At 39.1% G+C, this 15,065-nt stretch overlaps 1 protein-coding gene and 1 pseudogene across 1 annotated transcript in view; both read right to left on the reverse strand.

Moving 5' to 3' along the window:
* The window catches only part of TBCA (tubulin folding cofactor A), a 98,557-nt gene that overhangs the window by 37,271 nt on the left and 46,221 nt on the right, over positions 1 to 15,065 (reverse strand). The window lies entirely within an intron of this gene.
* On the reverse strand, positions 6,779 to 7,316 carry LOC131755156 (large ribosomal subunit protein uL11-like; annotated as a pseudogene).

Raw genomic sequence — 15,065 nt, forward strand, 5'->3', positions numbered from 1 at the left:
ACCTCTCTGAAATTAACAAGTCTTCTGATTAAAAAAAAAATTAAAGCAAACTTTTACATTAGAATGAATGATGGTGGAGGAACCCTTTTAAGCATCAGAATTAGTATCAGAGCTAGAAATAAAATCCAGGTTGCTTAATTTCCAGTCCAGAGTTCTTGAACACAGTGGGCTGGCAACTTAAATCACTGTCACATGCATGTATACCTATAGAGAAATGTACCATGTTTTTTTTTTTTTTTTTTGTGGTACGCGGGCCTTTCACTGTTGTGGCCTCTCCCGTTGCGGAGCACAGGCTCCGGACGCGCAGGCTCAGCGGCCATGGCTCACGGGCCCAGACGCTCTGCGGCATGTGGGATCTTCCCGGACCGGGGCATGAACCCGTGACCCCTGCATCGGCAGGCGGATTCTCAACCACTGCGCCACCAGGGAAGCCTGGTTTTTTTTTTTTTTAAAATAAGGTTAAATTGGTGGATTTTTTAAATGATTAAGTTCAAATACAGTGTGTAATTTTTTTTTTAATTACACTATTAAAAAGGAGGTTACTGAAATGTACAGATGAACCAGTTTGCAAGGCAGAAATTGAGACACAGATGTAGACAACAAACATATGGACACCAAGCGGGGAAAGTGGCTGGTGGGGTGGGGATGGTAGTGTGCTCAGTTGGGAGATTGGGACTGACATACATACACTAATATGTATAAAATGAATAACTAATATGAAACTGCTATATAAAAAAATAAAATTCAAAAATTCAAAAAAAAAAGGTTACTGTGCTAAGTTTTAGAAGCCTGAAATAAAAATAAAACTATTAGTTGAGTTTGTAAAGCTGTGCAACCCCATTATATTATTACACAATCATAATGTCATAAGTATTTAAAAAATATAAAATAGTTTATTAATTCAAGAATTTTTTTTTTTTTTTGCATTACGCAGGCCTCTCACCCCCGCGGCCCCTCCCGTTGCGGAGCCGCGCAGGCTCAGCGGCCACGGCTCATGGGCCCCGCTGCTCTGCGGCACGTGGGATCCTCCAGGACCGGGGCACGAACCCGTGTCCCCTGCATCGGCAGGCGGACTCCCAACCACAGTGCCACCAGGGAAGCCCTCAAGAAGATATATATATATATATTTTTTTGGTTTTGTTTTTTGGCGGTACGCGGGCCTCTCACTGTTGCGGCCTCTCCCATTGCGGAGCACAAGCTCCGGACGCGCAGGCTCAGCGGCCATGGCTCACGGGCCCAGCCGCTCCGCGGCATGTGGGATCTTCCCGGACCGGGGCACGAACCCGTGTCCCCTGCATCGGCAGGCGGACTCTTAACCACTGCGCCACCAGGGAAACCCAAGAAGATATTTTTAAGCATCTATTTTGTTTTTGGAAATGTACCATGTTTTAATACAGCTATACTGTCTTCTTTTTAAAGAGTTATGGGAAATGATCACCACAGCAACATTATAAAAGAGTATAAAGAGAAAAGCAATTATATTATTTTCTCAGGTAAATGTGGTATTTATCAGCCTAAATCCATCTTAAGGAATAAATCATTCCTTACTTTTACTTCACATTTATAGGAAAAAAAAAAAACCCATTTTTTTGGCCACAGCCATCAGCTTGTGGGATCCTAGTTCCCTGACCAGGGATCAAACCCAGGCCCTGCGCAGTGAAAGCGTGGAGTCCTAACCACAGGACCGCCAGGGAATCCCCTATAGGAAAATTTTATAACTTCAAAAACTCTGGCTCTTTCCCCAGATTAGGAAACATAAACAGGCAAGAACATGAAAAAGATATTCACGCTTTCCAAAAAACTTTTTGGAGTTATAAATATAGTCAATATAGCCCAAACACAAACTTCAAGTCTAACTCACCCAAACAGATGTACTTAAATGATAGTATGTGATTTCATAATAATGAAAAAGTAAAAGAAACAAGGATAAGATACTTGACCGTGTGAAACTTGTAAGTACAAAATACACAAAAATGAAGACAATTTTAAAAAACGTAAGTAGAAAAGATAATATACTATATTGATGCTAATAACATGAGTAAAGCTAAAGTAAAGTATAGTTATAATATACTATATTCGTGCTAATAACACGAGTAAAGCTAAAGTAGAGTTAACTGTAGTTAATCAGGTAAAGTTTCAAGTTTTAAGATTCTAGAGAAAAATGTGGAAGAAAAATTACTGAGCCAAGAACTTTAAGGCTTACAATCTACTTTCAAGAGTTCATACCCTAGGGGCTTCCCTGGTGGAGCAGTGGTTGAGAATCTGCCTGCCGATGCAGGGGACACCGGTTTGTGCCCCAGTCCGGGAAGATCCCACATTCCGCGGGGCGGCTGGGCATGTGAGCCATGGCCACTGAGCCTGCGCGTCCGGAGCCTGTGCTCCGCAACGGGAGAGGCCACAACAGTGAGAGGCCCGCATACCGCAAAAAACAAACAAACAAACAACAAAAAAAAAAACTTCATACCCTAATAGTCCTCCTCAGTAAAAGAGACAAATGTTTAGTAAAGGTTACTTTTTTACCAAAACCCTGCTTCTAGTACAAATACTGAAGAAAACATGGACAAAACAAGAGATTATGTATATTTTTTATTAGAATAATGCATTTTGAAACTGCAAGCACATCTACCCTCTGAAATGTAGACAGTGTGCACCTTTACCTAATTTAAAGAGATTTCAATTTCTTTCTTATTAAGAAAAAAAGCAAGAAAATGGCCTCAGAAGAGCCAAAATTAAGGTCAAAATTTACACTAAAGTTTATATATGTGATTTATAGGCGAAATCTTCATGTCCTCACTCAGAGCAGTTACTCTATTTCTACAAATTTGGTTTCTTATAAATTTACATAAAAATGTGGTTTCTTGTATTTTAAGGTAATAGATGAGAAAGGGGAAAACTAGTGCCATAGACAGGCATGCTGATAGAAGAAGTAATGATAGAAATCTCACTAGGGATAAGAAAGAAGACCCATATAAAGCAAGGCAGTTAGGAGCACTTCAAGGAGAATATAAAGGCCTCAGCAATCTGATAATCCCCTAAAGTGGTCTTACATTTACTTATAATAAAGGACAGTGATAAATTTAAGTATTAAAAAAGATAAGGAGCAGCAGGACCAGGTAGGGTAAAAAAAAAAAAAAAAAGGTTAAATGATATGCTCTGTTTAAAAACAAAGAAACTTTTAATAGAAATTTTAATGAGAAAAAGCTAATACTCATGGAGCTATGTCCGGTTGTGTTCCACTGGAAAGGTCAGGAGGGGCCTTACTAAAAAAGCTTTCCCTTCCTTGGTCCATTAATCACAGCCAAATTTCTGGTTCTTAGGCTCAAAATTTATTTTGTAAGTCCACCAAGAGTAGAATCATGTCTTAAGGGCAGAAAAATGTTGATTAATGAGGCTGATGTATAATGCTAGAATGCCAATTTACTGACATACAATGAGGAGCACAATTGTTACTGGCACTAGAAAAAAGTCTTTTTCAAAAGGCAAGCCCACTCTCTTATGATAGGCAGACCTATGTGAAAAACCATAGCCTTACCAGAAAATTCATTGGTGAGTATGGTACCAAAAAAAGGAAAATGAGATAAATAGAATTATTTCATAGCTTAAGCAGTTTTCAGTCTTTTCTTGGAGTATTAGCATTCTAAGGAGGTGTCTCAGAAGCTCTCTTTGTTTTCTGTTGTTTTATGTGCTTGAAATCTTTTTAAGATTTCTTTTGGAGGGGAAAAAAAGTTCCATTGCTAAAAACTAAAGTAAAGTAAAACTACTGTTTTACTTAAAGGAAACAGGGTGGTCTTACAAACAGTAAAACTATACTCAGAACACCCCCATCTCCTGGACAAGGCTTTAGGTGGACAAAACCGATATTTACCCTGTGATTTTCTTTATTCTGTGCTTTCACTCTTGACCAAGCTTCCTTCCTATTGATACACTTAACACACTCTTTGTGGAAAAGATAATCCAGTCAATCAGTTAACAGTCTAGTCTTATAAGACTAGAACCCATTCTCTCTTTCAGACATCTTTGTGTATCTTTATTATGACCTATTAAATATTGCTTTCATTTTATCCTCTGAGATTAAATCTTATTTCCAGTTTCTTAGGTAATATTTTAATATAATCCTAAGTATTAATAGTGGTATATAAACTATTTTATAAATGTTTCCAGTCAGAATGGGTTAAACTGAAATAGTTTTTTGGTGTTTTTAAAAAAGTAAAACTTGAAAGTCTGACTATTCAGTAAGACTCCATCCTTAAGGCTGTATTCAGCTGAGATGTTTTAAGGAGTTGAATAGTGCTGCTCAAAATTCATGTCTACCCAGAACCTCAGAATGTGAACTTACTTGGAAATAGGTTCTTCTTTTTTTAAAAAATTTTATTTATTTTATTTTTGGCTGCGTTGGGTCTTTGTTGCTGTGTGCAGGCTTTTCTCTGGTAGCGGTGAGAGGGGGCTACCCTTCATTGAGGTGCGTGGGCTTCTCATTGCGGTGGCTTCTCTTATTGCAGAGAAGGCTTCTCTAGGCTGTGCAACTACTGAACATGGGCTTCAGCAGTTGCGGGACGCGGACTCAGTAGTTGTGGTGCATGGGCTTAGTTGCTCCGCAGCATGTGGGATCTTCCTGGACCAGGGCTCAAACTTGTGTCCCCTGCATTGGAAGGTGGATTCTTGACCACTGTGCCACCAGGGAAGCCTGGAAATAGGTGTTCTATAGACATAATTCATTAAGATGAGGTCATGCAGGATTGGCATGGGCCCTAAGTCCAATGACTGGTGTCCTTATAAGAGACACACCAGGAAGAAGGCCATGTAAAGACAGAAGCAGAGACTGGAGTTATACTGCCAAAAGCCAAAGAAAATGGAGGATTGCTGGCAACCATAAGAAGCTAGAAGAGGCAAGGAAGGATGGAGGGAAGAGCATGATTTGCTGACACCTTGATTCCAAACTTCTAGCCTCCAGAAACGTGCGAGAATAAATTTTAGTTGTGTTAAGCCACCCAGTTTTATATTGGCAGCCCTAAGAAATTAATACAGATGTTAACACAAGCTGAACTGCTTCTTTTTAAAGAAATATTTGTGGAACAGCAATGCTTTAAAGGGCTTGAATTCCAGTGATCTGTTGTTACTAGGAGGGAACAAAACAGAAACCTTCCAGTTTCAAGTCTTAGAATGTTTTCACTATACCATATTCTCCTATCCATCTGTCCATCCATCCATCCATCAGTTACCATATGCTTACACTGTGCCAAGCAGTGGGCAATGAACAAGATAAATACTATCCCTTCCTTCACAGTGACCTTGTCTAGTCTCACTCAGTAGGTTGTGGAAGTCCTTCCATGTTAATGCATACAGCCCTACATCAGGTATTTTTTAATAACTATATGTACGGTGTTGCACTGATTGCATGCAGCATATTTTAAGCAATATCTTATCGATGAAAACAAATTATTTCCAATGTTAAAGTATTATTGTAAACACTGTGATGAACATAATTGTACATACATCTATACCCTTGTCTGCATATCTTATTTAAATGAAAATCGTAGCATGGCTTCTAGGTCTAAGGGTATGTACATTTTACTTAGTGATATGTATTGCCAAATTGCCCTCCATAAAGACTGAACCACTGACATTTGCATCAACAGTGAGAAGAGAGCCCATTTCTCTCACCAACACTTGGTATTGGTGTTTTCATTTATGCCAGTGTTACAGGTGACCAATAATATCATAGCTGTGCTTGTATTTTTGTGATTATTAGTGAGTTATAGTCATTAAGGGTACAGTCTGACTTTCTGAATTTGAATGCAGGTTCCACTGGTTCAGGTTACTTAAATTCTTGGTGCCTCAGTTCCTCAATGGTAAAGCAAGGATAACAACAGTATCTGCCAATATTAGTAGCTGGGAGAATTAAATGGGTTAATATCTATGAAGTACTTACAACCATATGTAGTTCATAGTGTTATTATTTCATATGTCATCCAATTCTCCTTTCTTTGTATGTAAATTTTGTTTATATTTTTATCTATCTTTATGGTGGAGTGTTCATCCCTCTTATTAAATTGTAAGAACTCTTTATATTCTAGACCTTATCCTTTATCTGACATGTAGTTGGTAAATACTTTGCCCAATATGTCGTTTGTTTTTCCATCTTATTTGATTTTTCTTCCTTTTACCTCCTTTTTTGTTCTGTTCTCCTAGAGAAATTTTATTTTATAATGTTTATACAGTCAGGTCTATCAATCTTATCTCTATGGCTTCACGGTATATGTGGATAAGAAAGCATTTTTCACAAAATATAGTATTTTAATTTAATGGTAAAGTGAAAGACAGCTAACATTTTTGTTTTTCTTGTTTAGGAGGAGAAACTTCTAGAAGAATTGAGAAGTAATTTCTTGGTAGAGTGTCATTAATTTAATATTCAGGCTGGATATTACTGAAAGATGTGGAAACCTATTACAATCTTTTCTCTTTAAAGAAAAAATGAAAACAATTAGTGATTTGAGATATTACTAAAAACATTTTCTAGAGTTATAGTTCTCCACAAAGAGTGACTACAAGTCTCCTGTTTCAGAATTTCTCTCAATCGTAAACATTTTCTCCATAAGCAAATGGGTGTCTAGATCCTATGAAATCATATATAGAGATTTTACATATTATGAAGAGATTTTGGCTACTGATATCCTAGATACAAAGGATCACAACATGGTAAGACAGGCTCTTAACTGAGGTACTCAACTTTCATTCATTGGCAAATGCCAAATTAGAAACGAAACTTTTTTTTTCCCACTGGTTGTCAAATAACACTTTATTATTTTTCTTTGCAGTTCTTAACTAGCTGGGCATTCCACTGCACCACTGTTGATGTTATCAAAGATGTCGTGAGGGTGGCAGCCATCAACATTGCAGCCCACAGACTGGGCGGTGCCCAGGATCTCTTTAATGGTTCCAGAGAGTTCTCTAGATAAAGATCGATGCTGCATCTGTTGGGCAATGTTGACAATCTCATCAAAAGTGATGTTTCCACTGTGCTTAATGTTTTTCTGCTTCTTTCTGTCTATTGGCGGTTCCTTGAGGGCTTTGATGATCAGGGCAGAGGCAGAAGGTACCACCTCAATCTGGGCCTGTCAGTTCTGAATGGTCAGTTTCACCGTAATCCTCAGACTCTTCCAATCACCAGTTGCCTTGGCGACATCATCACCAACTTTCTTTGGAGACAGACCCAGGGGGCTGATCATGGGGGCCAGGGTGGACGTGGCACCGACTTTCCCACTGGTGCACCTCAGGTACACGACTTTGATCTCATTGGGGTCAAACTTAGGTGGCATGGTAGAGGCGGCTGGTGTCAGACAAACCCGGATTTGGGATGACTGAAGAAAGTTGCACCTTTGCCTCCTCCGAGCCGAAAGCCAAAAGAAAACATTTTTTTTTTTTTTGCGATACGCGGGCCTCGCACTGTCGTGGCCTCTCCCGTTGCGGAGCACAGACTCCGGCTGTGTAGGCTCAGCGGCCATGGCTCACAGGCCCAGCCGCTCCGCGGCATGTGGGATCTTCCCGGACTGGGGCACGAACCCGCGTCCCCTGCATCGGCAGGCGGACTCTCAACCACTGTGCCACCAGAGAAGCCCAAGAAAACATTTTTAATGCATATAATTTGCTCAATTTTCCTCTCAAGGGAATTAATTTTTCAAAGGAAATTTCATTATGTTTACCTAGGCATGCCTCATCACTCTAGTGCTTTTCAGCTCTGTTCTAATTACAAGCCAAATTTTGCATCCTTTGTGGATTTCTTGTATGCCTTCTCCCAGGTAATTAATGTGATTTAAATAAAATTGTATTTAACATAGCACCTATGGCACCATGCAGAACACCACCTCCAATTCAATATGATGCCATCATTACCTTTGGTATGATCCAACTGCTAGTTTTTAGCCCATGCTGACAACTAACAAAAACTTATTTTAATTTTCCTAAAATAGTATTAACTATTCTACTGAAAATTAGATATTAGCTTCCTGCCTACTGAATATGAATTTTGTAATTCTACTCTATTAAAAAGCTAACACAATAAGAGCATTCACGTTTACTTGGCTTAATTTGTCCTTCACATACCCATATGCTTATTGTTCATTCTTCATTATTCTGTACACACTTTACATTCATTCTAAAGGGCAAACATGAGAAGCCCAGTTTTATACATCCTACTCACAGATTTGCTTAAAAACAAAACAACAGGCTGAACTGCCCTAGAGCCTGAGGGGAGGGTGGCCTAACTGAGGCTACCATCTCTGGAGGGGCCCCACCAGCCGGAGCTGTGACAGTCCTGGGGACCACAGGCCAGAGGGCAGACAGGAGAAGCAAGAAGAACTACAATCCTGCAGCCTGTGGAACAAACGCCACATTCACAGAAAGAGAGACAAGATGAAAAGGCAGAGGGCTATGTACCAGATGATGGAACAAGATAAAACCCCAGAAAAACAACTAAATGAAGTGGAGATAGGCAACCTTCCAGAAAAAGAATTCAGAATAATGATAGTGAAGATGATCCAGGACCTTGGAAAAAGAATGGAGGCAAAGATCGAGAAGATGCAAGAAATGTTTAACAAAGACCTAGAAGAATTAAAGAACAAACAAACAGAGATGAACAACACAATAACTGAAATGAAAAATACACTAGAAGGAATCAGTAGCAGAATAACTGAGGCAAAAGAACGGATAAGTGACCTGGAAGACAGAATGGTGGAATTCGCTGCTGTGGAACAGAATAAAGAAAAAAGAATGAAAAGAAATGAAGACAGCCTAAGAGACCTCTGGGACAACATTAAACTCAACAACATTCACATCATAGGGGTCCCAGAAGGAAAAGAGAGAAAGAAACTGAGAAAATATTTGAAGAGATTATAGTTGAAAACTTCCCTAACATGGGAAAGGAAATAGCCACCCAAGTCCACGAAGCGCAGAAGAGTCCCATACAAGATAAACCCAAGGAGAAACATGCCGAGACACATAGTAATTAAATTGGCAAAAATTAAAGACAAAGAAAAATTACTGAAAGCAGCAAGGGAAAAATGACAAATAACATACAAAGGAACTCCCATAAGGTTAACAACTGATTTCTCAGCAGAAACTCTACAAGCCAGAAGGGAGTGGCATGATATACTTAAACTGATGAAAGGGAAGAAACTACGACCAAGATTACTCTACCTGGCAAGGATCTCATTCAGATTCAATGGAGAAATCAAAAGCTTTACAGACAAGCAAAAGTTAAGAGAATTCAGCACCACCAAACCAGCTCTACAACAAATGCTAAAGGAACTTCTCTAAATGGGAAACACTAGAGAAGAAAAGGGCCTACAAAAACAAATCCAAAACAATTAAGAAAATGGCAACAGGAACACACATATCGATAACTACCTTAAACGTGAATGGATTAAATCCTCCAACCAAAAGACACAGGCTCGCTAAATTGATACAAAAACAAGACCCATATATATGCTGTCTACAAGAGACCCACTTCAGACCTAGGGACACATTCAGACTGAAAGTGAGAGGATGGAAAAAGATATTCCATGCAGATGGAAATCAAAACAAAGCTAGAATAGCAGTACTCGTATCAGATATAATAGACTTTAAAATAAAGAATGTTACAAGAGACAAGGAAGAACACTACATAATGATCAAGGGATCAATCCAAGAAGAAGGTATAACAATTATAAATATATATGCACCCAACATGGGAGCACCTCAATACATAAGGAAACTGCTAACAGCTATAAAAGAGAAAATCGACAGTAACACAATAATAGTGGGGGACTTTAACACCTCACTTACACCAATGGACAGATCTTCCAACATAAATTTAATACGGAAACACAAGCTTTAAATGACACAATAGACCAGATAGATTTAATTGATATTTATAAGACATTCCATCCAAAAACATCAGAATACACTTTCTTCTCAAGTGCGCACGTCACATTCTCCAGGATAGATCACATTTTGGGTCACAAATCAAGCCTCAGTAAATTTAAGAAAAGTGAAATCATATCAAGCATCTTTTCTGACCACAACACTATGAGATTAGAAATCAATTACAGGGAAAAAAAAGTAAAAACATAAACACATGGAGGCTAAACAATACATTACTAAATAACCAAGAGATCACTGAAGAAATCAAAGAGGAAATCAAAAAATACCTAGAGACAAATGACAATGAAAACACGACGATCCAAAACCTATGGGATGCAGCAAAAGCAGTTCTAAGAGGGAAGTTTATAACAATACAAGCCTACCTCAAGAAACAAGAAAAATCTCAAATAATCAATCTAACCTTACACCTAAAGGGAATAGAGAAAGAAGAACAAACAAAACCCAGAGTTAGCAGAAGGAAAGAAATCATAAAGATCAGAGCAGAAATAAATGAAATAGAAACAAAGAAAACAATTGCAAAGATCAATAAAACTAAAAGCTGCTTTTTTGAGAAGATAAACAAAATTGATAAACCATTAGCCAGACTCATCAAGAAAAAGAGGGAGAGGATTCAAATCAATAAAATTAGAAATGAAAAAGACGTTACAACAGAAACCGCAGAAATACAAAGCATCCTAAGAGACAACTACAAGCAACTCTATGCCAATAAAATGGACAACCTGGAAGAAATGGACAAATTCCTATAAAGGTAAAACCTTCCAAGACTGAAACAGGAAGAAACAGAAAATATGAACAAACCAATCATAAGTAATGAAATTGAAACTGTGATTAAAAATCTTCCAACAGTGGGCTTCCCTGGTGGTGCAGTGGTTGAGAGTCCACCTCCCAATGCAGGCGACACGGGTTGGTGCCCCGGTCCGGGAAGATCCCACATGCCGCGGAGCGGCTAGTGAGCCATGGCCGCTGAGCCTGCGTGTCCGGAGCCTGTGCTCAGCAACGGGAGAGGCCACAACAGTGAGAGGCCCACATACCACACACACACACAAAAAAATCTTCCAACAAATCAAAGTCCAGGACCAGATGGCTTCACAGGTGAATTCTATCAAACATTTCGAGAAGAGCGAACACCCATACTTCTCAAACTCTTCCAAAAAATTGCAGAGGAAGGAATACTCCCAAACTCACTCTATGAGGCCACCATCACCCTGATACCAAAACCAGACAAAGATACTACAAAAAAATATTACAGACCAATAACACTGATGAATATAGATGCAAAAATCCTCAACAAAATACTAGCAAACAGAATCCAACAACACATTAAAAGAATTATACATCATGATCAAATGGGATTTATCCCAGGGATGCAAGGATTCTTCAATATATGCAAATCAATGAATGTGATATACCATATTAACAAATTAAAGGATAAAAATCATACGATCATCTCAATAGATGCAGAAAAAGCTTTTGACAAAATTCAACACTCATGTATGATAAAAACTCTCCAGAAAGTGGGCATAGAAGGAACCTACCTCAACATAATAAATGCCATAAACAACAAACCCACAGCAACCATCATTCTCAATGGTGAAAAACTGAAAGCATGTCCTCTAAGATCAGGAACAAGACAAGGATGTCCACTCTCTCCACTATTATTTAACATAGTTTTGCAAGTCCTAGCTACAGCAATCAGAGAAGAAAAAGAAATAAAAGGAATACAAGTTGGAAAAGAAAAAGTAAAACCGTCACTGTTTGCAGATGACATGATACTATACATAGAGAATCCTAAAGATGCCACCAGAAAACTACTAGAGCTAATCAATGAATTTGGTAAAGTTGCAGGATACAAAATTAATGCACAGAAATCTCTTGCATTCCTATACACTAATGAAAAATCTGAAAGAGAAATTAAGGAAACAATTCCATTCACCATTGCAACAAAAAGAATAAAATACCTAGGAATAAACCTACCTAGGGAGTCAAAAGACCTGTATGCAGAAAACTATAAGACACTGTTGAAAGAAATTAAAGATGATACCAACAGATGAAGAGATATACCATGTTCTTGGATTGGAAGAATCAATATTGTGAAAATGACTATACTACCCAAAGCAATCTACAGATTCAATGCAATCCCTATCAAATTACCAATGGCATTTTTTACAGAACTAGAACAAAAAATCTGTATGGAAACACAAAAGACCCCAAATAGCCAAAGCAGTCTTGAGGGGAAAAAAACGGAGCTGGAGGAATCAGACTCCCTGACTTCAGACTATACTACAAAGCTACAGTAATCAAGACAATATGGTGGGACTTCCCTGGTGGCGCAGTGGTTAAGAATCCGCCTGCCAATGCAGGAGACACAAGTTTGAGCCCTGGTCCGGGAAGATCCCACATGCCGCAGTGCAACTAAGCCGGTGAGCCACAACTACTGACCCTGCCCTCTAGAGCCCGCGAGCCACAACTAATGAGCCCATGTGCCACAACTACTGAAGCCCGTGCGCCTAGAGCCCGTGCTCTGCAACAAGTGAAACCACTGCAACGAGAAGCCCGCGCACCACAACGAAGAGTAGCCCCCAGCTCACCGCAACCAGAGAAAGCCCGCGCACAGCAACAAAGACCCAATGCAGCCAAAAATAAATAAATAAATAATAAAATAAATTTATTTAAAAAAAAAAAAGACAATATGGTACTGGCGCACAAAAACAGAAATATAGATCAATGGAACAGGACATAAAGCCAAGACATAAACCCATGCACCTATGGTCAACTAATCTATTGCAAAGGAGGCAAGGATATACAATGGAGAAAAGATAGTCTCTTCAATAAGTGGTGCTGGGTAAACTGGACAGCTACGTGTAAAAGAATGAAAGTAGAACACTCCCTAACACCATACACAAAAATAAACTCAAAATGGATTCGAGACCTAAATGTAAGACCGGACACCATAAAACCCTTAGAGTAAAACACAGGAAGAACACTCTGACATAAATCACAGCAAGATCTTTTGATCCACCTCCTATAGTAATGGAAATAAAAACAAAAATACACAAATGGGACCTAATGAATGGGAAAAAATATTTGCAAATGAATCAATGGACAAAGGATTAATCTCCAAAATATATAAACAGCTCATGCAGCTCAATAATAAAAAAACAAACAACCCAATTCAAAAATGGGCAGAAGACCTAAATAGACATTTCTGCAAAGAGGACATACAGATGGCCAAGAAGCACATGAAAAGCTGCTCAACATCACTAATTATTAGAGAAATGGAAATCAAAACTACAATGAGGTATCACCTCATACCAGTTAGAATGGGCATCATCAGAAAATCTGCAAACAACAAATGCTGGAGAGGGTGTGGAGAAAAGGGAACCCTCTTGCACTGTTGGTGGGCATGTAAATTGATACAACCACTATGGAGAATAGTATGGAGGTTCATTAAAAAGCTAAAAATAGAATTACCATATGACCCAGCAATCCCACTACTCTGGGCATATACCCAGAGAAAACCATAATTCAAAAAGACACATATAACCCAATGTTCATTGCAGCATTATTTACAATAGCCAGGTCATGGAAGCAACCTAAATGCCCATCCACAGATGAATGGATAAAGAAGATGTGGTACATATATACAATGGAATATTACTCAGCCATAAAAGGATTGAAATTGGGTCATTTGTAGAGACGTGGATGAATCTAGGGAGTATCATACAGGGTGAAGTAAGTCAGAAAGAGAAAAACAAATATCACATATTAATGCATATATGTGGAACCTAGAAAAATGGCACTGATGAACCGGTTTGCAGGGCAGAAATTGAGACACAGATGTAGAGAACAAATGTATGGACACCAAGGGGGGAAAGCAGTGGTGGGTGGTGGTGGTGTGATGAATTGGAGGATTGGGATTGACATGTATACACTGATATGTATAAAATGGATGACTAATAAAAAACCTGCTGTATAAAAAAAATAAATTTTTTTAAAAAGATGTAAAAAACAAAAAAACAACAACATAAAACAGGATTATCTCCATTTAAAGGAAATTCCCAAAGCAGAGATTCATCCATTTAAAATAAACTCTGATTGTGCAACCACTACTATGTAGCACTTAACTAGACATAGTCCAACAGAGGTCAAGTTGGTTCTAAGTTAAAAAAAATCTAGCTGGAAAAGAAAAAATTTAAACACAAGGAAACAACTGTTTTCTTCACCTCAACAATGCAGCCTTCAAACTGTCACTAGAATTCCTTTGCTTTACTTAGATAATTCAATAAACAGACACAATGTGTATAGAATTCCAAATTTCTCAAAAGGACATTAAAGATCCCATAGCTGGGCTTCCCCGGTGGCGCAGTGGTTGAGAGTCCGCCTGCCAATGCAGGGGACGTGGGTTCGTGCCCTGGTCCGGGAAGATCCCACATGCCGCTGAGTGGCTGGGCCCATGAGCCATGGCCGCTGAGCCTGTGCATCCGGAGCCTGTGCTCCGCAACGGGAGAGGCCACAACAGTGAGAGGCCAGTGTACCACCAAAAAAAAAAAAAAAAAAACCCCATAGCTGTATTTCTCATTATACACTCCATGCTTTTTTGTTTGTTTTTGTTTTTGTTTTGACTTCGTTGGGTCTTTGTTGCTGCTCACAGGCTTTCTCTAGTTAGGGTGAATGGGGGCTACTCTTCATTGAGGTGTGCAGGCTTCTTATTGTGGTGGTTTTTCTTGTGGAGCAGGGTCTAGGCGTGTGGGCTTCAGTAATTGTGTCTTGTGGGCTCAGTAGCTGTGGCACATGGGCTTAGTTGCTCCACGGCATGTGGGATCTTCCTGGACCAGGGCTGGAACCCATATGCCTTGCATTGGCAGGCGGATTCTTAACCACTGTGCCACCGGGGAAGCCCCAACACTCCATGCTTTTTACACAACTATCATAATGTCCATAAAATGTCCCAAGTATATCCAACTCATTTCCTAAATGGAGACCTTTATCTTATTTCTTTTGCTAAGAGAATAAAATCCTTCCCAATCCTCAACTCATCTTGACTGCTCACTCAAGATCTACTTCAAATGTCATTTCTTCCAGGAAGCCTTCCTCAACTCACTCAGCAGAATTTTAAACTGATTTCTTATCCAAATAACTATAACCAA

This window comes from Kogia breviceps, chromosome 4, assembly GCF_026419965.1.
Source record: "Kogia breviceps isolate mKogBre1 chromosome 4, mKogBre1 haplotype 1, whole genome shotgun sequence".
In the NCBI taxonomy this organism is placed as follows: Eukaryota; Metazoa; Chordata; class Mammalia; order Artiodactyla; family Physeteridae; genus Kogia; species Kogia breviceps.